The sequence below is a fragment of the Aquarana catesbeiana genome, linkage group LG01 (genome assembly GCF_042186555.1).
Source record: "Aquarana catesbeiana isolate 2022-GZ linkage group LG01, ASM4218655v1, whole genome shotgun sequence".
NCBI lineage: Eukaryota > Metazoa > Chordata > Amphibia > Anura > Ranidae > Aquarana > Aquarana catesbeiana.
Window position 1 is genome coordinate 777868844 of NC_133324.1, and position 25716 is coordinate 777894559.

The 25716-nt window shown below is 47.6% G+C and overlaps 1 protein-coding gene across 4 annotated transcripts in view; it reads right to left on the reverse strand.

The window, feature by feature from the left end:
• FBXO8 (F-box protein 8) overlaps positions 1–25716 on the reverse strand; it is an 81658-nt gene that overhangs the window by 23878 nt on the left and 32064 nt on the right. The window contains exon 3 of one of the 4 annotated variants that reach the window (XM_073606465.1): positions 21774–21834. The exons of the other annotated variants lie outside the window; for them this stretch is intronic. The gene's annotated coding sequence lies outside the window, so the exon portion shown is untranslated. The remainder of the gene's footprint in view (positions 1–21773; positions 21835–25716) is intronic. 4 annotated transcript variants of the gene reach the window in all.

Genomic DNA, 25716 nt, shown 5'->3' on the forward strand with positions numbered 1-25716 from the left:
CCTCTCTGTACACGCAGAACCAGGCCTGACCTGTTACAACCCTGGCAAACAGACGACACTAGAAGTCTCAAGAGAAGCAGCAGTGCTCTTGAGAGAGCATGGTGTAAAACTTAATCCCTGTAAAATTTTACCATCTATAAACCTGCCCTTCTCAAATACAACTCCTGCCTTCACGCTGCTAAAAAAACCTACTACACCACTCTCATCAAAACCCTTGCATCCAATCCCTGTCAACTGTTTTTTACCCTTATTTCCTTACTTCTCCCCCCACTGCCTCCACCTCCAAAATTACATACTACCCAGGAAATTGTCAAAACAAGATCAACACAATTCATGATGAGATCTCCAGTATCCAGCTCTCTTATTCAACCAGCTTACCAAGTCCAACACTACACTCAATACTTCCCACCTTCAACCCTGTTACCACCGAGGAAGTTGGCAAATGAATTTCCAAGGCCCACCTCACCACGTGCCCCCTCACAATTACTACAGCCCCCTTCCTGCTCTATCCTAAACCTCCTAACTCACATCTTCAACCTCTCCACTGGCACCTTTCCCTCCCAGCTCAAACATGCACTGGTTACCCCATCCGTAAAACCCCCTCATTGGACCTCACCTATTAACGTAACTTAAGACCCATCTCCTTGCTCCCGTTTGCCTCCAAGCATCTTGAATGCCTTGTCCACAACCATACAAGTTGCTACCTCTGACAACAACCTTCTCGATCACCTACAATCTGGCTTCCTCCCCTAACATTTTTGGGAGGGAGCGGGTACCTGGTTTTGAAAGGTACCTAGCTCCCACTTCCTCTCCCGGCGCTGCGGCACCGAACGGAAGTTCATCTCTCCCCCCTCCCTCCCTGCAATCTTCTGGGACACGTCAGATGTTCCAGAAGATTGGCCAGCCATTCAAGACAGCGCACCACGACTCGCGCATGCCCGGCTATGAAGCCACAAGCTGTCACAGCCAGGCACCCACACTTACAATGCTGGCACCGCAGAGAGGAGCAAGGCTTCGGGTGGCCGCATCACTGGACCGTGGGACAGGTGAGGGTCGGTTTATTAAAAGTCAGCAGCTACACTTTTTGTATAAGTGGGTGGAACTCTGCTTTAACTACTGTAAAGAACCCCTTCATAAACCAATGCCACAGCCAAGATAACAGTCTTTCTTGCATATTCAATTGATGTGTCCTTTTCCTTTGTACCATCCTTGGGATAAAACATTTTTTTTTGCTAAATCTTCATACCGGCTTTAGACATATTTAAACAGATTAAGCCAGCTTTCAGATGTGAATGTTTTCTATTTCACAACAACTAAAAACGTCCTCTTTTATCAATTTAGTTGACCATCTTTGAACTTTCTCCAAAACTCCTATTTGCCTTTTACAAGGCAGTATTCCAGCAGTAGAACCCATAATCTAAATGTGGCTGTTACAAAGGATTTATACAAAGTTGTTATGTTAGTAACAGATGTGTTTCACTTTAGTGGAGCTGCTACTTTTTTTAATCCGGTATTTCTGGTCATTAAAAGTCCTTCTCCAAACTTGTTTTACCCAGATGTATTCCACATAATACACAGGGGGCAATGTCTTTGCCTGAGTGCAAAACCCTTTATTTTTAATAAATTCAAATGTAAATTTGGTCCTGTTGTCAATTTCTCAAGATCATTCTAGGATATGTCACTAACCTACTAAAAGCCCACCTCTATGGCAGCTGGTCTGGCTTCTGTCGAAAGTGCATGACCGAAAAAGACCTTTGCCATGACACTCAAAATTTAGCTCAGGTTCACCCTGTTTCCACTGATCAACCTTGAGATGTTTCTACAACTTGATTGGAGTCCACCTGTGATAAATTCAGTTGACTGGACATGATTTGTAAAAGGCACATACCTGTCTATATAAAGGTCAATGAAGTCCAAGGAAATGTCTGTAGACCTTGGAGACAGGATTGTATTGAGACACAGGATCTGGGGAATGATACACAAAAATTTCTGCAGCATTGAAGGTCCTAATGAGCACAGTGGCCTCCATCATCCATAAATGGAAGAAGTTTGAAACCACTAGGACTCTTCCTAGAGCGGGGCGTCTGGCCAAACTGAGCGATCTGGGGAGATGGGCCTTACTCAGAGAGGTGACTAAGAGCCTGATGATAACGTGGATATTTTAGGTCTTAACCTGTGATTGATACAAGGTTGTTAAGACCTAAAATATCCACGTTATCATTTTTGGCACACATATTAACTTGAATTTGTTTGATTTTTAAAGTTTACCATTTATAAATAATACCTAAGATTCACAGAATTATATATACCAGGTAATATACAGAGGAATTGTTCACTATTGAAATAAATCCTTCTAACCCCATTAGGGCAGCGCCATACCTACTCCTGCTTTCCACACACTTTCCAATACACTCCACCTAGGTGGCATTGTATTCGTAGAGGCAGCAGCCCTATATACTTTTAGAAACGTCTAGCCACTGCGCGGATTTACCCCACACATTCTCTAAGAGCCTGATGGTCACTGACAAAGATCCAGCATTTTTCTGTGGAGAGAGGAGAGCCTTCCAAAAGAACAACCATCTCTGCAGCACTCCACCAATCAGGCCTGTATGGTAGAGTGGCCAGATGGAAGCCACTCATCAGTGAAAAGGCACATAACAGCCCACCCAGAGTTTGCCAAAAGGCACCTGAAGCACTCTGACCATGAAAAACAAAATTCTCTGGTCTGATGAAGCACAGATTGAACCCTTTATCCTGAATGGCAAGCGTCATGTCTGGAGGAAACCAGGCACCGCTCATCAACTGGCCAATATCAACCCCTACAGTGAAGCATGGTGGTGGCAGTATCATCCTGTGGGGAGGTTTTTCAGTGGCAGAAACTGGGAGACTAGTCAGGATTGAGGGAAAGATGAATGCAGCAATGTACAGAGACATCCTTGATCAAAACCTGCTCCAGAGCGCTCTGGACCTCAGACTGGGGCAAAGGTTCATCTTCCAAACAGGAAAACGACCCTAAGCACACAGCCAAGATAACAAAGGAGTGACTACAGGACAACTTTGTGAATGTCCGTGAGTGGCCCAGCCAGAGCCTAGACTTGAACCTAATTGAACATCTCTGGAGAGATCTGAAAATGGCTGTGCACCGACACTCCCAATCCAACCTGATGAATCCTAAAAAAGGTCCTGCAAACAAAAAAAAAAAAAAAAAAAAATGGGAGAAACTGCCAAAAAATAGGTGTTGCGTCATACTCAAAAAGACTTGAGGCTGTAATTGATGCCAAAAGTGCTTCAACAAAGTATTGAGCAAAGGCTGTGAATATTTACCGAATGTAGAAGTGATTTTTTTTTTTTAAATAAATTGGCAAATATTTAAAACAAACTTCTTTGACATTGTCATTATGGGGTATGGTTTGTAGAACTTTGTGGAAAATAAGGAAGTAATCCATTTTGGAATAAGGCTGTACCATAACTAAATGTGGAAAAAGTGAAGCGTTATGAATACTTTCTGGATGCACTGTACAGACTGATTTTACCATTGTGGGTTTAGTAACAGTTTTGATCATTCTAAATAATTTCAGAGCAAAAATTATATTAATTTGACCCACCACAATCCATAAATACAGTACCTGACCGCGAGATTGTGTTTCCAGCGCGATACCATCGCGCTGGTTCTCGGCGACAGGGTACTGTGAATGTCGCGCTGGCTCGCTCATCGGGAAAGGAAAACTTTGTTTTCCTTCCGCGATGAGTGACAGGCAGCGCTGACAGCTGTCTGGTATGAATCCTGAGGCGGGAACACCGCGCCAAATTTTAAATGAAAAAACCGGCGTGGGTTCCCCCCTCGGAGGCATACCAGGCCCTTAGGTCTGGCATGGATTGTAATGGGAACCCCCTATGCCGAAAAATCGGCGTGGGGGTCCCCCCCAAATCCATACCAGACCCTTATCCGAGCATGCAGCCCGGCCGGCCAGGAAAGGGGGTGGGGACGAGCGAGCGCCCCCCCCCTCCTGAGCCGTACCAGGCCGCATGCCCTCAACATGGGGGGTGGGTGCCTTGGGGGAGGGGGGCGCCCTGCGGCCCCCCCACCCCAAAGCACCTTGTCCCCATGTTGATGAGGACAAGGGCCTCTTCCCGACAACCCTGGCCGTTGGTTGTCGGGGTCTGCGGGCGGGGGGCTTATCGGAATCCGGGAGCCCCCCTTAATAAGGGGGCCCCCAGATCCCGGCCCCCCACCCTGTGTGAATGAGTTTGGGGTACATGGTACCCCTACCCATTCACCTAGGGAAAAGTGTCAATGTAAAAAAAAACACACTACACAGGTTTTAAGAATAATTTATTAGTCAGCTCCGGGGGTCTTCTTCCGACTTCGGGGGGGTCCCCTTCGGACTTCTCCCGGTGTTCGGCCTCTTCTCCCGGTGTTCGGCCTCTTCTCCCGGGCCCCACCGCTATCTTCTTCCAGCTCTATTGCCAGCGAGGGGCCCGGTCTGCTGCCGCTGTCTTGTCGCCGCTGTCTCGCCGCCGCTGTCTTGCCGCTTCTTCTCTTCTTTTCTTCTTCCCCGATGTTGACACGACGCTCTCTCCGACTCGAATGCTGTGTGCGAGCTGCGGAGCCATTTATATAGGCGGTAACCCCGCCCCCTTACGACGTCATGGTCCCAGCATGCGCAGGGACTCTGGCGTCATAAGGGGGCGTGACCCCAGAGTCCCTGCGCATGCTGGGACCATGACGTCGTAAGGGGGCGGGGTTACCGCCTATATAAATGGCTCCGCAGCTCGCACACAGCATTCGAGTCGGAGAGAGCGTCGTGTCAACATCGGGGAAGAAGAAAAGAAGAGAAGAAGCGGCAAGACAGCGGCGGCGAGACAGCGGCGACAAGACAGCGGCAGCAGACCGGGCCCCTCGCTGGCAATAGAGCTGGAAGAAGATAGCGGTGGGGCCCGGGAGAAGAGGCCGAACACCGGGAGAAGAGGCCGAACACCGGGAGAAGTCGGAAGGGGACCCCCCGAAGTCGGAAGAAGACCCCCGGAGCTGACTAATAAATTATTCTTAAAACCTGTGTAGTGTGTTTTTTTTTACATTGACACTTTTCCCTAGGTGAATGGGTAGGGGTACCATGTACCCCAAACTCATTCACACAGGGTGGGGGGCCGGGATCTGGGGGCCCCCTTATTAAGGGGGGCTCCCGGATTCCGATAAGCCCCCCGCCCGCAGACCCCGACAACCAACGGCCAGGGTTGTCGGGAAGAGGCCCTTGTCCTCATCAACATGGGGACAAGGTGCTTTGGGGTGGGGGGGCCGCAGGGCGCCCCCCTCCCCCAAGGCACCCACCCCCCCATGTTGAGGGCATGCGGCCTGGTACGGCTCAGGAGGGGGGGGGGGGCGCTCGCTCGTCCCCACCCCCTTTCCTGGCCGGCCGGGCTGCATGCTCGGATAAGGGTCTGGTATGGATTTGGGGGGGACCCCCACGCCGATTTTTCGGCATAGGGGGTTCCCCTTACAATCCATGCCAGACCTAAGGGCCTGGTATGCCCCCGAGGGGGGAACCCACGCCGGTTTTTTCATTTAAAATTTGGCGCGGTGTTCCCGCCTCAGGATTCATACCAGACAGCTGTCAGCACTGCCTGTCACTCATCGCGGAAGGAAAACAAAGTTTTCCTTTCGCGATGAGTGAGCCATCTCGGCGCTGGCCCCTGCGACGGGGTTCGTAGGTGTCAAATCTCGCCGAGAAGTGCGGCGAGATTGACACAATATCGCGGTCACCTACTGTAGGTCTATAACAACAACTGGGCCCAAAACCAAACCCTGTAGTATAGCATTTAAATGTTTGTGTTCAACATTCCTTTGTCTCCTTTCTTTTAACCAATGTAAAACCAATTCTCCTCTAGTCCCTGCATCCTTGTCTACTGTACCAGCCAATTAGAGAAACATGAATGAAGGTATCACATACCTATATGTATAAATACGAAGCCATAAAAGATTTATATTTAATTTTCACGCAATCTTACTTACAAGTTTTTGTTTGACAGTGATCATTGTCGATCCATACAAGACAAACATATTTCTGAACAAGTTAAGAACTACACAATGGAGGAGTTTCGAGCTCTCCGAGATTTAATCTTGTTACTGGACGAAACCGACCACTCGGTAGCCTCCACTTCCTGTCCTGCAAGTTCTGCACCTGTAGCTACATTTAAATGCAAATCCCAACGTTTCCCGGATCTTATGACCAACCCCAATATCTGGGCCTTTCTGATGGGGACAGTCAATGATATTAAAAAAATGCAGATCACTCCTAAGTCAAATAATATTACTCCGCCACAGATACAAGCCATTTCACAGTTGCAGAATCACCCTGACCTCGAAATTAAGCCTGCCGACAAGGGTGGGAATATTGTCCTTATGACTAAGGCCAATTACGAACTTATGGTCATGAACATTCTCTGCAACCAAGAATGGTATGCACGGATTAATGCCACGCAAATAAATCAATACAAATGGAATTTCTGTCCATCATTGGCTCTGCCCATCAGAAAGGCCTCATTGACCAAGACCTCTACAACTTTTTGAATGTTCGCCATCCGAGACTGGCCACATTCTATGCTCTCCCGAAAGTACATAAACACCTACCAAACCCCCCGGGAGACCCATAGTGTCTGGCATCGGTTCCCTTACGGAAAACGCCAGCCGTCTGGTTGATTCCATATTAATGCCACACTTGTTATCATTGCCATCTTATATTAGGGACACATTAGACCTGCTCAAACACATTGAGGGGATGGTCGTGCCTCCTGACGCCCTGCTCGTGACCCTAGATGTCGAGGATCTTTACTCAAGCATCCCTCACGAGCAGGGTGTCAGAACAGCACGTACATTCCTCCGCAAACAAACTCATCATTGCTGGGAAAATTGTGAATTCATTTTGGACCTTTTGGAGTTTATATTCACACACAACTGTTTCATTTTTAAAGAGTCCCACTTCCTCCAGGTGCAGGGTGTGGCTATGGGCACATTCTGTGCGCCCACTTACGCCAACCTGTACCTGGGGGGGTGGGAACGCAGCATTTTTTCTGATGATACTCTCTCACAATATACGAGCCAGGCGTTATGCTGGCTACGTTATATTGATGATATATTTATCGTCTGGTCCGGTACTACCGCAAGTCTAAATATCTTTATTGAGATGCTAAACTGCAATTCCTTTAACATTAAGTTCGCATTCTCCAGTGATAGATCCAAAATCACTTTTCTCGATCTCACAATCTCTAAAGACAGTGATGGCTACCTGGCCTCTACGCTCTTTAGGATAGAGTCAGCAGGCAATACACTTCTACATGCCGACAGCGTTCATCCACATACCCTCATTCGCAGTATACCATACGCACAATATTTAAGACTCCTTAGAAACTGTACCTCTACTGATGAATTCAAATCACAGGCCAATTTACTCCGCGATCGATTAAAGGCAAGAGATTACAGCAGATCCCTTCTACGTCGTGGCTATAACAGAGCCTTGCGCCAATCACGCAACTCTCTGTTATATAAAACTAAGACCCCCAAATCCAACCAGATTGTTAGATATATCACTAAATACTCTCAAAACCACACTGAATTACGCGAGGTCTTGACAACACATTGGTCCCTACTGCGGGATGACCCTATTCTGGCTAAATACGTCAGTCCTACTCCCAATATCACCTTTCGCAGGTCTAGGTCCCTACGGGACAAACTTACATCAAGCCATTACCCTCAATAACACAACATCTCAACATCATTCCAATGGTATCGCTAGGTGTGGTAGGTGCGCGTTCTGCCCTTGGATTCAAACAGGTACCAGTTTTATATTACCTAATGGGGAAATTCTTACCCCTACCTTCGATGCTGACTGCGAGACTCAAGGCATAGTTTATTTAATGACATGCAAATGCAAAGCCTTTTAGGTCGGGAAAACCATTAGGCAGTTTCGTTCTCGCATCAAAGATCATATTTATTATTCCGGAGGGGGAAAAAATGGTAACCTCAGTAAGCAGACACAGACCTATACCATAAATTTGACACCTCGTTGGTCTCCTTTATTGCCCTGGCAGTGATCCCCCAGAATCCACAAGGTGGGAATTGGGATAAACTAATACTTCAAAAGAGAGACACTTTGGATAGAGCGCTTGAATGCCATCCATGCCCCCGGTATAAATGAAGCCCAAATCATATAAACCTTTCCTGTAACTACTCAGTCTCTTTTTCTATCCTCTAGTGCAATGATTTCATTCCAAGTCATGGTTTGATTTTCATACATACTGATGTGATCAATCTATGTTTTGGGTTTCTGCCTCTCCAGTTCTATTGTGCAATCTGAGCTCTATTATGCATACACATGTCTTGTACAAATTACATTAATAAAAATCTTTTTTGGATTTATTATTGCCAGGTCCCCCCTTTAGGCATTGAGCACTGCAGCTATAGAGAACGATTGATAATTTTTTATGTATTTTGGTTATATAATCTTTAACTTGTGCTATATTCTAATACTGAACGGTTCATGTTTCCTCTGCTTGCCTGGCTGCTTGGCTGGGGCGGACGCCCCCTTGTGGGCGAGTTCTTAGCCACTACGCGGCTGCTCAGCGTCACACCATTCCTTCATCTGTTGGTGTGGCGCATACATTGGCCAATGGGGGAGCCGGCGGTTCTCCCCTCCCTGGCCAATGTCATTCCATGCTGCGCGCGCACCCTCCCTTGGACGGGAGCAACATCCCATCCGATGACGCTCTCAGCCGAGCGGTGCGCATGCGCACTGGAATCTTTTCGGCCGGTCCGGATGATGTCACGTCGGCTGCGCCGATTGGTTGACTACGGACGGGATGTGCATTTAAATAGGACTAGGTCCTATACCTTGTACAAGCTGACACCACAGACGGCCGGGTTGGAGCGCTGCACTCACACTGCCCAGGTACAATTTGTCTAATTGCAGTAATTAGCCTTATGCAGATTTAGGCTGGGTTCATACTGGTCCGACAAACGCTCCGATATTGGGAGCTCATGTCGCATGACGTGTGAAATTCAATGTTTCCCTATGGGAGCCGTCCTAACTGGTCCGACACAAGTCGTTCCGACTTTAGAAATGCTCCCTGTACTACTTTGGTCCGACTTTGATCATACTTCAGCCCATTGACTAGCATTGAAGTCGGATCAAAGTCGGATCGCCGTCTCGCATAATCCGACTTCGGCATGCGACTTGTGCTCAGATGCTCGAGGGGGAACTCCGTGCCAAATTTTAAATAAAAAACCGGCATGGGTCCCCCCCTCCAAGAGCATACCAGGCCCTTGGGTCTGGTATGGACCTTAAGGGGAACCCCCTACACCGAAAAAACGGCATAGGGGTCCCCCCCAAATCCATACCAGACCCTTATCCGAGCACGCAGCCCGGCCGGTCAGGAATGGGGGTGGGGACGAGCGAGTGCCCCACCCTCCTGAACCGTACCAGTATGCCCTCAACATGGGGGGTGCTTTGGGGCAGGGGGCGCCCTGTGGCCCCCCCACCCCAAAGCACCTTGTCCCCATGTTGATGAGGACAAGGGTCTCTTCCCGACAACCCTGGCCGTTGGTTGTCGGGGTCTGCGGGCGGGGGGCTTATCAGAATCCGGGAGCCCCCTTTAATAAGGGGGCCCCCAGATCTCGGCCCACCACCCTTTGTGAATGAGTATGGGGTACAACGTACCCCTACCCATTCACCTAGGGAAAAAAGTGTCAATGAAAAAACACAGTACACAGGTTTTTAAAGTAATTTATTAGGCAGCTCCGGGGTCTTCTTCCGACTTCGGGGGGCTCCTCCGCTATCTTCTGCAGCTCTTTTGCTAGCGGTGGCTCAGACTTCTGCCTCCTTGTCTTCTTCCCTCTTCTCTTCTTCCGATGTTGACACGACACTCTCTCCAGCTGGAATGCTCTCTGAGCGCTCCGCAATGGACTTATATAGGTGGTGACCCCGCCCCCTTATGAGGTCACAGTACCTCGGCATGCTGGGAACGTGCCGTCATAAGGGGGCGTGGTCACCGGGTTATTTTGACCACGCCCCCTTATGACGGCATGTTCCCAGCATGCCCAGGGACTGTGACCTCATAAGGGGGCAGGGTCACCGCCTATATAAGTCCATTGCGGAGCGCTCAGAGAGCATTCCAGCTGGAGAGAGCATCGTGTAAACATCGGAAGAAGAGAAGAGGGAAGAAGACAAGAAGGCAGAAGTCCGGGCCACCGCTAGCAAAAGAGCTGCAGAAGATAGCGGAGGAGCCGGCAGAAGATCAGGACACCGGGAGGAGACACCGGAGAGACCCCCGAAGTCGGAAGAAGACTCCGGAGCTGCCTAATAAATTACTTTAAAAACCTGTGTACTGTGTTTTTTCATTGACACTTTTTTTTCTAGGTGAATGGGTAGGGGTACGATGTACCCCATACTCATTCACAAAGGGTGGGGGGCCAGGATCTGGGGGCCCCCGGATTCCAATAAGCCCCCCACCCGCAGACCCCGACAACCAACGGCCAGGGTTGTCGGGAAGAGGCCCTTGTCATCAACATGGGGACAAGGTGCTTTGGGGTGGGGAGGCCGCAGGGTCCCCCCTGCCCCAAAGCACCCGCCCCCCATGTTGAGGGCATGCGGCCTGGTACGGTTCGGAGGGGGCGCTCGCTCGTCCCCACCCCCATTCCTGACCAGCCGGGCTGTGTGCTCGGATAAGGGTCTGGTATGGATTTGGGGGGGACCCCCACGCCGTTTTTTCGGCGTAGGGGGTTCCCCTTAAGGTCCATACCAGACCCAAGGGCCTGGTATGCTCTTGGAGGGGGGAACCCATGCCGGTTTTTTATTTAAAATTTGGCGCGGAGTTCCCCCTCAAGATTCATACCAAACACAGTGCCGGGCATTGGCGGGGATCCAAGTCGGATCCCTGTTCATTGAAAGTCGGACGCATGCCGGCTTCATGTCGCAGGGCAAAGTCGGATCCAAAGTAGGACGGCTGTCGTGTCACACCAGTGTGAACCCAGCCTTAGACTAGTTTATCTCCCTTTTGATTACCCTTTTTTACTATCACTTGGTCTTTATCCTCATTGGTGTACTCTCTTTATACTCCAGGCAGACTATGTCCTATCCCAGATATCTCTTGGTGACTGTTGCTGGATGATCCATATATAGTGCTTAGGCTGTTTCTGGATCCCCCTTCATTCACGGATATATGCTAACCAGCAATATCCCTAGGAGTAGACTTTATCCCTATACTACACATTATATATAAATTACTACAAACAACCCATCGTGCCGGTGAGTGTTTGATTATGGGTAGGGATAATATATATATATATATATATATATGGGATATATATCCCTTCTTAGACAATGTGAGTGCATATATCTATTCTGGATCATACATCACGTATGCTACCCAGCCCCGTTCCACCGTCTTTTTTACCACTGTGTGTGTGTATCTACACATTATTTTATCCATAGTAGTATAGTAAGTATCTTACGTTTTCCTTCCTTCCAATTTCCCCCCTTTTTTCCCCCCTCTCTTTCCCTCTCCCTCCCTTTTCTCCCCCCCTCCCCCTGCTTTTTCTTTTCCCCTTCCTTTCTGCCTTTTCCTTCCTCTCTTTTCCGTCCCCCCCCCCCCCTCCTTCTGTCGCAACCTTTCCCTCCCCCCTTTCCTTCTGTCTCAACCTTTCCCCCCCTCTCTCTTTTTTCTCTCTCCCTCCCCCCCCCCCCCCCCCTCTACCCACCAGACACGCGTTTTTTCATTTTGGTTTTTACCTGAGATGCTTGTTCTCTTATTCCCCTATTCACAGGTTAATACTATATTTTGCACGCCCCCGTGGTGTCTTTTCATCACCCCTTCTGGGTGCCTTAGCCCTTACCTTTGCTGCCTGAGGTTCCCGAACCGTTTACACTGTTTTTACGTTGTGTATTATTTTTTGGTCTAATTATTGTATATAAATTATATTAATTTCATCCAATCTGTTAGCCACAACTGTCCTTGCTCCTGAAGAAGCGTCTAGGCACGCGGAACATGTTGAGGACTCTCTGATATGAAGTTACCTATTGTTGAACTGCTGTCCAGCCACTTCCTCGGATATCTACTTACTCTGGATAAGTTATCCCTATATTCGAGGTCCCATGTGTAGAGGTGGTCTTGTATAGCAACAACAATATAAAGTATCTCCTGTACATAGAATACTTGGGTTTTTTTAAATTATTGTTTAATTATGTTTTTTCAATAAACTATTTTTGTAAGATATTTGGTGTCACTGTGCCTACAAAGTCCTAAAGTCCCCCCCTCTTCTCTCACTAAATTATTGTTTTCAGGACGCGGCACTTTTATACTATTCATGTATCCACAGTACCACTCTGTGCTATGAACATTTTTTTTGAGAATATATATATATATATATATATATATATATATATATATATATATATATATATATATATATATATATATATATATATATATATATATATATATATATATATATATATATATATATACACACATATACATATACATATACATATATACACACACACACACACACACCATTTTTCCAGGTAAATATATTTCTAAATGTTATTGACATCAAATTTTCACCACATGTCGGTACCAACAAATGCAAGCTTTACATTACATACAAAAAACCCCAAAACAAATAAGTTCAGAAATGAAGTTATGTGTAATAAAATGGAATGACAATGGGAAAAACAATTGAAGACGCTAACTGAAATGTATTTAAAGCGGCGTTCGACCCAGAATAATTTTAATTTGATTTTTTTAGGTAATCCGTTCTGCTATACTTGTCTAAATACTTTAATGCCTGTCATTTAACAATTCGCTGCTCAATTCCCAGATTTTGAAATTACTTACTTTTGATTTCAGCTTTGCAGAGCCCTTCCATATTCACTGTGGAGATGTGAAGACCACTTCTCTCCCGGGATATGGTGATGCTGGCTACCTAGCATGCACCTCCCGATCTCGCGTGTGCGCAGTATACACACGGCGTAGCGCAAGAAGATTATCTTGTTCTCATAACGGGTGGCAGAGGAAGTGCCCACCCCGTTGTTATATCTACGAAGATAAGCTAATTATATATCTGTTGTCTCCTGGGATTGATGACATGCATATCCCAGGAGACATTGCCGGAAATGATGCGCGTACAAAATCCTGTGTTGGTAATGACAGCTTCAAGATGCCTCCTGTATTGAGAAACTAGTCACATGTATTGCTCAGGTGTGATTTTGGCCCATTCTTCCGCACAAACAGTCTTCAAATCTTGAAGGTTCTGAGGGCCTCTTCTATGAACTCTGATCACTAGTTCTTTTCATAGATTTTCTATTGGATTCAAGTCAGGTGATTGGCTGGGCCATTCTAGCAGCTTTATTTTCTCTTTCTTTGAAACCAATGGGGAGATCCCTTGGCTTTGTGTTTGGGATCATTGGGGTTTATTTACTAAAGGCAAATCCACTTTGCACTACAAGTGCACTGCAAATGCACTTGGAAATGCAGTGGCTGTAGATTTGAGGGGGACATGCAAGGAAAATAAAAAACAGCATTTTTGCTTGTACATGATTGGATGATAACATCAGCAGAGCTTCCCCTGATTTCAGCTCTTCCCCTCAGATTTACAGCGACTGTGCTTCCAAGTGCACTTGTAGTGCAGAGTGGATTTGCCTTTAGTAAATCAACCCACTGTCTTGCTGAAATGTCCACGCTCCTTTAATCTTTTTCATCCTGGTAGATGGCAGCAGATTTTTATCAAGAATATCTTGGTATATTTTTCCATTCATCCTTCCTTCAATGACATTAACTTTGCCAGTACCGTATGCTGAAGAACAACAGCCCCACACCATGATGTTCCCACCTCCAAACTTCACTGTTGGTATGGTGTTTTTTTTGGGTGACGTGCAGTGCCACTTGACCTCCAAACAAGGTGTGTATTATGGCATCAAGAGTAAAATTTTGGTCTCATCTGACCAGACTATATTCTCCCAGTATTTTACAGACTTGTGCAGCAAACTTTAAACGAGCATCAAGATGCTTTTTTTCTTCAGCAATGGAGTCTTGTGTGGTGAGCGTGCATGTTGGCCATGGTGGTTGAGTGCATTACTTATTACCGTATTTATCAGCGTATAACACGCACCGACGTATAATACGCACCCCAAGTTTAGGAGGGCATTTTAAGGAAAAAAACTTTTAGGAGGGAAGTTTAAGGAAAAAAAAAACTTACATTTAAATGCCCATCAATGCAGCCTCATCAGTGTTCATCTGTAGCCTTGTCCATCATTGCAGAATGATCAGTGTCCATTTGCAGTCTTGCTAAGTGCCATTTTCAGCCTTGCCCTTAGTCATGTGCAGCCTTGCCCTTAGTCATGTGCAGCCTTGCCCTTAGTCATGTGCAGCCTTGCCCAGTGCAGCCTTGCCCAGTGCCGTGTGCAGTTTGTGCCATTTAAATCTGCCGCTCGTCACGCCGTCCCGCCTCCCTGCTGAGGATGAGAAGCGAGCGCTTCCGAAAAAGACCGAGCCGTGTATACTGTGTACTCGGCTCGCAGTCCCGCCCAGTCCTGCCATTGGACGGAGTGTTATGTCCATCAAAGAAGCTGGGCGGGACTGCGAGCGGAGCCGAGCCGAGTACACAGTATACTCGGCTCGGTCTTTTTCTGAAGCGCTCGCTTCTCATCCTCAGCAGGGAGGCGGGACGGCGGGACTGCGAGTGGAGCCGAGCACTCGGCTCGGTCTTTTTCGGCGGCGCTCGTTTTTTTTTTTCGGTGCTCGCTGTTTTTTGGCACACAGAGAGTGGGGATCGGCGTATAACACGCACCCACGATTTCCCCCTGATTTTAAGGGGAAAAAAAGTGTGTGTTATACGCCGATAAATACGGTAGTTTCTTTAAAACTATTTTACCTAATTCCAGGTCTTTCTGAAGCTCTCCATAAGTGGCCCTTGGCTCTTGGACAACTCTTCTGATTATTTCTTTTCCTCTGTTAGAAATCTTGCGAGAAGCATCTGGTCGTGGCCAGTTTATGGTGAAAATTACCAGTTACACTTACTTGTAACAGGTTTTCTAGGAAATCTTCCAGGTCGGCACACCTGAGATGACGGGTCTCACCTGACAGGAAACACAAACAACAGAGTTTAAAAGGCCCCACCCTTCCCTCTGTCCCTCAGTTATGACAAAGTATAAAACCCACACTGGTGCCAGAGGATACATTCTGTGAGAATTAAAACATCACCGACAATTAAGGGTAGGGAAATAGGCCTGCCGTCCTGGAAGATTTCCTAGAAAACCTGTTACTGGTAAGTGTAACTGGTAATTTTCTCCAGTCATCTTCTAGGATGGCACACCTGAGACGATGAGCAAGAAGTTCAAGCCTACCTTAGGGTGGGACCACCGCCTGTAGGACCTTCCTGCCGAACGCCAAGTCCTGAGGGGACAACAGTTCCACTCTGTAGTGCCTCGGTAAGGTGTTTTGGCTCATCCATGTTGCTGCCTTGCAGATCTGATCAATCGAGGCACCTGCCCTCTCTGCCCAGGAGGTCGCCAGTGATCTAGCTGAGTGAGCCCGAAGGTGAGCTGGAACAGGTCTACCCGAGTGCACATAAGCTATTGAGATAGTCTGCTTGATCCACCTGGCTATCGTTGGCTTGGAGGCCTGAAGACCCTTTCTCTGGCCACAAAAACTAATTAGTAGATGGTTTGATCTCCTAAACTCTCTCTCTCTCTCTCTCTCTAAATAGACCAGAAGACAATGTCTAATAAATTAAATTTTTCTTCCTTATTTTTGGGGTTCTGACAAAATGATGGTATATAGTATAATCATTTAAATATAAACGGATCCTGTCTGAGGATTACCCTATCCTCTAGGAGCAACAAAAAGGGCTCTTTAATAGTCACAGCCTGTAGGTCACCAACCCTTCTGGCTGTGGTGATGGCCAGAAGGAAGGCCATCTCAAGGGAAAGAAATGTAAATGAAATTTTAGCCACAGACTCGAAAGGCCCTTTTGTTAGGGCGTCCAGTACCAGGGACAAGTCCCACGGTGGAAACCTGTTTGTCCTTACCAGGGTTACCCTTTCCTTGGTTGTCTTTTTACAAGGGGGCTCAGAGCCAGTCTACTGTCCAGAAACACAGATAGGGCTGCAACCTGTACCCTGACGGTAATTAACGCTAAACCCTGGTCAACCCCCTCCTGGGAGGTAATCTAGGACTGTTGGGATTATTTGGAGAGTGCCTTCCCTAGACTGAGCCCAGCGAGAGAAGACCTTCCAGACTTTTGCATAGATCTGTCTAGTGACTGGTTTCCTACTAAAAGCGTATCAATCACCTTTTCCGAACATCCCCTACTCCTGAGGATCTCCCTCTCAAAACCAGGCAGTCAGGCAAAGGAACCCTGGGTCGGGATGAACGACTGGGCCCTGGCAGAGGAGATCGAGTCGGGACGGTAGATGCAAAGGAGGAGCAATCGACCACCTCTTCAGGGTGGGGAACCATGCCTGCTTCGGCCACAAGGGTGCAATCAGAATGAGGCACCCGTGCGACCGGGACAGCTTCTGCAACACCCGGGGAATGAGCACTAGGGGAGGGAATGCGTACGCCAGGCCGAAATCCCAACTTTGGGCTAAGGCATCTACCCTACAGGAACCCTGCTCCCTGGTGACAGAGAAGAACTTCCAAACTTTTCTGTTCTTCCTGCAAGCAAACAAATCTATCTCTGGTTTGCCATAATGTTGGCTTACCAGAGAGAAAACCTCCTTGTTTAGCTCCCACTCTCGTTGATGAATGGGCTGCCTGCTGAAGAAAAAATTGAGGGACCCTTTTATATGGACTGCTGAGACAGAGAATTCTCTTCTCTGCTTCCCCAGGATGTCCTGGGTCAGCTTCATTAGCCTGCTGAATCTTGTCCCTCCCTGGTGATTCAGGTAGGACACAGCCACCGCGTTGTCAGAGTAGATTTGTACTTCCCTTCCCCGGACCTGGTCCTCGAAAAAGATTAACGCCTTTCCGATTGCCAGAAGATCCCTGAAGTTGGAGGAAGCTTCGCGCTGCTTACGGTCCCAAGGACCCTGGGCGTAGAGATCTCCCAAGTGAGATCCCCAGCCCCAGGCACTTGCATCCACTGTTACGCTTAGTGGATTTTGTTGTGTCCAGGTCCGACCCCCTGACGGGCTGTTCGGACTGAGCCACCAGTCGAAGGAGTTTCTTACCTCTATTAAGAGAGATACTCTCACGTCCAGGGATTCTCTTCTCCCCTCCCAGGAGGAGATAAGAAATCCCTGGAGCCCCCAAGAGTGGAGCTGTGCCCATGGGACCGCTGGGATGCAAGATGATATAAGTCCCATTACCGGTTCAGCTTCCGTAGGTTTATGATCAGCCGAAATTTGCCCGAAGGTTTCGGAACCACAAAAATCTGGGAGTAAAACTCCTGGGCAATCTGACTCACGGGAACAGGAATAATAACCTCCTGTACTGCGAACTCGCGGACACTCCCAAAAAGGCCCCTTGCTTTCAGTGGATCCCTGGGGAGGCAATTAATGAGAAAGTTTGGAGGGGGGGGTGACAGGAATTCCAACCTGTAACCCTCCCTTATAAGACTTAGGATGTAAGGGCTCTGTGTGATCTTCTCCCATTGGGGGAGAAACCACGAGAGCCTCCCACCAACCTTTATGTTGGCATCATTTGGCTTTCTTGTTGCAAGGTCCGGACCCGGAAAAAAGGATTCCACCTTTCTCCTTGCTCTTACCAAACCCCCACTTTTTCCTCAGCTCCTTCTTACCCTTAAACTGGCTCTTTGAAGGGGAGCCTCGAAAAAATTTCTTCCCTTTATCCCTCTTGGGTTTAGTCAGGAATTTCTTGCCCTTTTCTGTTGATTGGGACAGGACCTGTTCTAGGCCCGAACTGAAGAGCAGGGAGCCCTCAAACGGTATAACGCAGAGTCAAGATTTAGAGGTAAAATCTCCATCCCACCTTTTTACCCAAAGGGCTCTTCTGGAAGAGTTTAGTAGAGCCGCCGACTTGGCAGTTGTTCTGTTTCTACAGCAGCATCTACCAGAAAGGCTACCGCCTTCCCAATAACCTCCAGAGAATCTAATACCTCCTTGGATGCGTTCTTACGCAAGACATGGTCCATCAATATGCTGACCCATGCATCTGCGTTTCTGACGACACAGATGCATGGACCCATAGCTGCAGCATTGGCGTCCCATGCTCTGCGCAACAAGGTTTTGGATTTTCTATCCATCTGATCCTGAATGTTGCCGGAATCCTCAAATGAGAGGTCCGAACGTTTAGATACTTGTGCCAAAGAAGCATCCAAATGCGGTACTTTAAGAAATTCCTCCTCCTCCTCATCCTTAAAGGGGATTATATCCTTAAGGGATTGGTGCACTGGAAGAGACTTAGCTTGAGGTTTGCCCAGTCCCCTATATACCTTATCTTGAGCTGAGACTTGAGTGGACGGCATCTGAATGTCCTAAGCAGCATAGATTGCCTTGAGGAGACCCTCCATGTCTTCGGCTGAGAAAAGATGTCCCCCAGGCCTAGCCTCAACCTGACTATCCTGGTCAGAATCCTCCTCTTCCTCCCGAGAGCTCTGCTCTGATGCCTCTACCTCCTCCTCATCTGAATAATAGGGAGGTGGTTCTTGGGACCCCCCCCAGTATTACTGGTTGACATCCCCTCCTGAGAGGGGGAGCTCTCCCTACTGGAAGGGGCTTCTACCTGACGCTTCTCAACTGCAGTCCTAAAGGACTGGAGGGTTGCTAGCATCTCAGACTGTAGCGCACGGCATTCCTTCACAGCTTGTGCTGTATCCTTGCCCGCTAACTTATAGATGCATCTGAAGCAGAAAGGCTTGTTGTGGTCCTGTGGGAGTTTCTCATTACAGTACCCACAATGCCTTGATTTTGAGGTGGCTTTGGACTTCGACCTACTGGTTGTCCCCTGGGCAGGGATTCAATCTATGTAAATTACAATAAAAACCCATTTTAGCCATTACCCTTCAGGTATCCTGTGGGGGAGAGGGAAATAGGGCCACCCCAAATCTCCTCACCACACTAGCTGGGTCACTCACCCCCTGTGGTGACCTCTGATGCTGCTAAATTTGGTCCGTCCTCCTCCTCCATCCCTTCTAGCCGACCAACCGCTGGGTAGGATCGCTCGAGGTAGATTGGGGGACACAGGACCGCAGACCCCCACTCAGTTACCGCTTTAATACATGCTTGCCGCGCCGTTCATCGCCATTTTTGTTGTAGCTCGGAGTCGCCGGAAATAAAGTCATCCGAGCACGCCGTACAGACATTCGGACATGCGCAATAGCAGCCGGACACCGCCGATATAGCACAGTGGCAAGCAGGAGAACCCTCGGTCCCGCAGCCACACCTGACCCGGGACTCCATCCCAAACCAGACTGGGGATATTCGAGCGGCCCCTCCATGCCATCCACCACTGTCAGGTAGGAGGAGAGAGTGGGATGTAAGGTCACTGGAATTATGGACACGCGCAACGTCCATTGCCGCCAGTTTCTCAGGGGGGTTCATGCTGTACCTTTTTTCTGGAAGAAAGAGGGAAAGATCCCCCTCGGAACGAACAGAGCCCTGTCAGACCCTGCAGTCACAACTGGCTGCCCTTGGTCTGACATCCCAGGGGGGAGACCTTGGTCTCAGAAATAGAAAAAAAATAAATGGTTTTGCTGCCATGCTGTGGGAAACACAATCAATAACTGAGGGACAGAGGGAAGGGTTGGGCCTTTTAAACTGTTGTTGATTGTGTTTCCTGTCAGGTGAGACTCGTCATCTCAGGTGTGCCATCCTGGAAGAGGACTGGGGAAATTAGGTTCTTTCCACTTCCAGATTATGGCCTCAACAGTGCTCACTAGAACATTCAGAAGTTTAGAAATCCTTCTGTAACTAAAATGTCACCAGTATGTTTTGCAACAATAAGGTTGCAAAGGTCTTAAGAGAGCTCTTTGCTATTACCCATCGCAATAGGTTTCTTGTGTGACACCTTGGTAATGAGATACCTTTTTATAGGCCATCAGTTGGAGACTGAACTAGCTATTAATTTGCACTGACAAGGGGCAGGATTGCTTTCTAATTACTGATAGATTTTAGCTGGTGTCTTGGCTTTCCGTGCCTTTTTGCACCTCCCTTTATTCATGTGTTCAATACTTTTTTCCCTGTGCCATTCCATTTTATTACAAATAACTACATTTCTGAACTTATTTGTTTTGATTTCTTTGTATGTATGGATTGCATGGGTTGTTACTGAGAATTTCCCTAGAAAAAAATGGTGACGTGTTCAATACTTATTTTACCCACTCTCTACCTAAGGACACTTTTTTTTTTTCCAGTTTTAGCGAAATCTGCAGTGAAAAGCACTATGTGAAAATAAGACCTACTGTTATTTTCGGGAAGGGCTGCAATATAAGCCCTACCCTGAAAATAAGCCCTAGTTTAAAGTGCTGGTAAAATCCTAGAATCCACTCTATTACAGTAATATATAATGTAAACTGTGTATGTTTATGTAATCTAATTGTGCCACATACCTTCTTACAGCGCCGCCTGGCGCTCATCTGATCTCCTGATGCTCTTCTCCCGGCTGTCAGCCAGGGATTTTGCCCCCCCCCCCTGCAGTGCTCGGAGCAGGGAAGAGAGCTCCTGCGGGCCATAGAAGCGCCGAGCGGCGCTCAGCTGATCTCACGCTGCTCTCCTCTTCTCCAAGCTGTCAACTGGGGATCTTGGGCCCTCCCCCCCCTCTGCAGCAGAGCTCTGGCGGATCACGGAAGCGCCCGGCGGCTGCACTCCTCTTCTCCAAGCTGTCCGTGGGGGATCTCGGGACCCCCTCCCTCTGTAGAGCTCTGGCGGGTCACAGAAGCGCCCAGCAGCGCTATAAGAAGGTATGAGGCACAATTAGATTACAGAAACATACACAGTTTACATTATCGAATACTGTAATAGAGTGGATTCTAGTATTTTACAAGCACTTTTACACGGTTCCACAGATATTCCTGACAGGCAGTGAGGGAGAGAAGACAGCACATGACATAAGACCTACCCAGAAAATAAGCCCTACTGTGCCTTTTGTTGCCAAAATTAATATAAGACCCGGGCTTATTTTCAGAGAAACAGGGTATAATATTAAAATATATATATATATATACACACACATACACATATACACACACACACATACACACACACACACACAGGTGAGCGTTCATAATACCCTACAGACTTTGAACTTGGATTGATATATTTTAGCGCTGGTTTTTGAATTTGTAAAAATTGATAGCGCCTGCAATGCCAATTGAGTTCTCTGCTGAATGCAGTAGAGAGCTCTGTGAATGGAGGAGAGCTTGTTATCAGACTTTCACAGCAGACAGCAGCCCCAGCGGCCGAATGGAGTATGCTCCTGCTTGCTCTGTCATCTGAGTGACAGGCAGATGCGATGATGTCCTCGCAAGTAGCCGGGCATAGCTCAGGCTGCATTTCATGGCACTGGTAAATATTTTAGTACTTCATTTGGTTCAGAATATTTTTTTTTCTTGTTTTCCTTCACAAAAACCTGGTGGCGTCTTATGGTCAGGTGCGTCTCATGGAGCGAAAAATAGGGTGCTCTCTTTTAATTTAACGCAGCACTGAGACTGTACTATGGCTATACCGTTGCTTTATAAATTGTATCCCCCCCTCCCCTCTCCCCCAACAATTTGATACATATGAGGTCAACAATGGAAATAAACAAAAAACAGAGTTAGGTACCTGGTAACTCTTTTTCTAAGAAGTCTTCCAGGGCAGCATCCGAGAGATAGGCTCCTCCTCCCTAAAACAGGAAACACATTAGTCCACCATTATAAATTTCACAGTCTTACCTGCGTGCCTCAGTTGTGTTAAAGCACCGAAGGAATTCCCCGTAAGCTCAAAGCTCCCCCGCTGTACCTGGTATTTGTCATTTCAAGGGTGGGAACTAGTGCTGCCCTGAAAGACTTCTTAGAAAAAGAGAGTTACCAGGTACCTAACTCTGTTTTCTCGAATTGTCTTCCAGGGCAGCATCCGAGAGGATGTATCAAGCAATACTTACTAGGGTGGGGTTAGAGACTGGAGCACTTTGCGACCAAATGCTTGGTCTTGGTCAGACAGCTGGTCTATCCGGTAGTGCTTTGCGAAAGTACTGAAGCTCGACCATGTCGCTGCCCTGCAGATCTGCTCCGGAGTTGCCCCTGCTTTCTCTGCGACCGAGGTTGCCCAGGCTCTAGTTATGTGCGCTCTGATTTCACTAAGTGGAGTGAGATTCTGTGCCTTATAGGTAATCTGTATGGCCATCCTTATCCATCTGCTGATGGTACTTTTTGAAGCTTGTTTCCCTCTGTTGACTCCTGCATAGAGAACGAAAAGGGAGGTCGTTCTACGCCATTCCTTCGTTCTTTCGAGATACATTATGAGCGTGTTCCTTACATCTAGTTTACTGTAAATGTCCCTTTTCCTACTATCCATGGTTGTTGGAAGTGAGGGTATGACGATGTTTTGGATTCTATGGAACATAGAAGAGACCTTGGGTAGGAAGGCCGGGTCTGGAGATAGAATTATCTTGTCCAGATGTATCAGACAGTATGGTTCTATTGTAGACAGAGCTTGGATTTCACTCACTCTTCTGGCGGATACTAGGGCCAGAAGGAGCGCAGTTTTTAACGTGGAGGTTTTTGTCTGAGCTATCTTCGATAGGTTCAAACGGAGGGGAAAGAAAGCCCTTAAGTACCGTGCCCATGTCCCAGGTGGGAGTTCTGTGCACTTTGGCTGGTCTAGTTCTTTTAAGTGCTATAAGGAATCGTCTTATCAGCGGGTCCTCCGCTAGTCTAGTATCCATGAACGAGGAAAGTGCTGCAACTTGTACCTTCAGGGTACTTGGTGATATGTTTTTGTCTGCACCATCCTGTAGAAAGTCCAAAATTATTGGAATTATTCCGCCGTTGGAGGTTGGTCTGTCTTTGTACCAAGAAACTAATTTTTTCCTTATTTTCTCATAGATAGCCCTTGTTACCGGCTTCCTGCTGTTTAAGATGGTGTTGATTACTCTGTCTGACAGTCCTTTGTTCTGGAGTTTTACCCTCTCAGTAACCAAGCCGAGAGCTTCAGGATCTTGTGGTTCGGATGGTTGACCGGGCCCTGTGACAGTAGATCCGGCCGGTCCGTCAGTGTCAGCTGAGGATGTATGGTGAGGTTTTTCAAGTGACTGAACCATGCTCTCTGGGGCCAGTGCGGTGCTATTAGTATCACCGTTGTTTTCTCTGCCTTGATTTTTTGAATTACCTTTGGGATTATGGCAGTTGGAGGGAATGCATAGCACAGATGCCATTTCCAGCTTTGGTTGAAAGCATCTACCCCACTGTTGCCATCTGTAGGGTCCAGGGAGAAAAATATCGGAGATTTTGCATTTACCTTGGAAGCGAATAGATCTACTTCGGGTACTCCCCATTTTTGAGTGATTTGGGCGAAGGTTGTTTGGTTCAGTGACCATTCTGTTTGTTTTATCGTTTTCCGACTCAGGAAATCTGCCAATGTATTGTCTGTTCCTTTCAGATGAATACCGGATATCGATCTTGTGTTCGCTTCTGCCCATAGTAGGATTGATTGTGTCAGCTTCATCAAGTTTTGGGACTTTATACCACCTTGTCTGTTTAGGTATGCGACGGTTGTGGCGTTGTCTGATTGTATTTTTACATCTCTCCCCTGTAATGCTGGCTTGAAAGCTTTTAGTGCTTCCCCCACAGCTCTCAGCTCTCTCAAGTTTGAGGAGGCTTGGGACCATTTGGATGTCCATTTCCCTTGTGAGCACAGCCCTTCCATGTGGACTCCCCATCCCAGGGCGCTTGCATCGGTCGTGATCCTGACTGGATTGACTTGAGCCCATCTGCGCCCCTCGATGAACCGAAGTGGGTTGAGCCACCAGTGGAGTGTTTGTTTGACTGTGGCTGGGACGGGAATGGACTTGTCTAGGGATGCTTGCCTGCCATCCCACTGAGACAGAATGTAGTTCTGTAGGGGTCGCATGTGAATTTGTGCCCAGGTGATGGCTGGAATGGAAGGCGTCATCAGTCCTAGTATGGACATTCCGTGCCCGATTGTCGTGGAATGATTCCTTAACAGGGCGGTAATCGCTTGTGTAATTTTTTTCGTCCTTTTCCTTTGTTAGGAAAATTTTTGACAGTCTGGAGTCCAGCACATATCCCAAGTATACCACTCTCTGGCTTGGGGTCATTTGAGATTTTTCTGCATTCACTATCCATCCCAGGTTTTGCAGATAGGCCATACTTGTGCGCAGGTTGTTTTCTAAGATTTCTGCCGAGTCCACAAAGAACAGTAGGTCGTCTAAGTACGGTATTATTCCAATACCCTGCTGTCTTAGACCTTTTAGTGCTTCCGCCATTATTTTTGAGAATATTCTTGGTGCCAAAGAGATTCCGAAGGGGAGAGCTGTGTACTGTAGGTGCAGAGTAGCTGTTGGCCCCTGAATTGCGAACCTCAGGAACTTTTGGTGATCCTCCCTTATGGGGACATGTAGGTAGGCATCCTGTAGGTCTAGTGTTGCCATGAATGTCTCCCGCGGCAGGATGTTCCTGATTGAGTAGATAGATTCCATTCTGAATCTCTTGTATTTTATCCCTCGGTTGAGTGGTTTGAGGTTTAGTATCAGTCTTAGTTTGCCTGACGGTTTTCTTTTTGCGAATATATGTGAGTAGAACCCCTTTTGTCCCTCCTCTTGAGGGACATGACGAATCACCTTCTGATCCAGCAGGTTCTGCAGGGATTCTAAAAAACCTCTTGCTTGGTCGCTGTCCTTTGGTAGCCTGGTTGCTAGGTATTTGGTTGGGGGGCGGGTGGAGAATTCTATCGCGTAGCCGTCCGCTATGGTGTGCAATATGAACTTGTTTTCTGTTGTCTCCTCCCATTGGCGGGAAAAGGCCGCAAGTCTGCCCCCCACCTGGAGGCAGTCATTGTTTTTTGCTCTTTTGGTTAGTAGGCTTGAGGATGAATTTACCTTTGCCTTTTTTGTTTTGTTGACCCCAGCGCTTTTTTGCCCCTGGCTTGTTAAATTTCTTGAAATGCCGAAAGGGCACCTTCCCTTGTTTCTTCTTGGTTTGAGGGAACCCCTTATTCTTTGCTGCAGTCCTATCCAGGACTGTTTCCAGTTCAGGTCCAAACATATGGTCTCCAGTGAATGGGATCCCACATAAATCGGTTCTTGGAAGGGGCATCCCCTCCCCAAGATTTCAACCACAGGGCTCTGCGGGCTGAGTTCAGCAGTGCCGTGGTCCTAGAGGATATTCTGACAGTTTCCGCTGAGGCATCTGCTTAGAAGGCTGCTGCTCTAGTTAGTGTGGGGATGGTTTTTATTAGTTCTTCCCTGGGCGTGTCGTTTTCCAGTAGCTCGTGCAGCTGGGTTAACCAGATTAGCAAGGTCCAGGCTGTGCAGGTGGAAGCAATAGCCGGATTTAGGTTTGCCGCCCCTGCTTCCCATGCCCTTTCAGGAGGGCTTCTATTTTCTTGTCCATGGGGTCGCTTAGGGTACCTGCGTCATCAAAAGCCAAGTCAGATTTGTTTGTAATTTTTGCCAGAGAGGCATCCACCTTGGGGCATTTAGCCCAGGTTTTGATGTCTGCTTCCGCAAACGGGTATCTGCGTTTGATTGTGGCAGGTATAAACAGTT